Below are 225 nucleotides of genomic sequence, written 5' to 3' on the forward strand. Positions count from 1 at the left end.
TGCGGCCCGCTGAGGCCCTCAACTATTCCCGTACGCGGGGGTCGGGAGCTGCGGCGCTGCGCCGGCGACTTACCCGCGCGAGGCACGCACTGCGTGCGGCCAGGATGCGGAGTTGGATCGGCGCTGGTTGGGAACCCTCGGGGAACGAAGGCGGACGGCGGCCAGCCGGCGCCGACGAACCCGTCGGGGAGGGGGCTGGTGGCAGGCGCGATCGGCACTATTGCT

Source organism: Syngnathus leptorhynchus, chromosome 17 (assembly GCF_054491065.1).
Source record: "Syngnathus leptorhynchus isolate UIUO chromosome 17, UIUO_Slep, whole genome shotgun sequence".
Lineage (NCBI taxonomy): Eukaryota > Metazoa > Chordata > Actinopteri > Syngnathiformes > Syngnathidae > Syngnathus > Syngnathus leptorhynchus.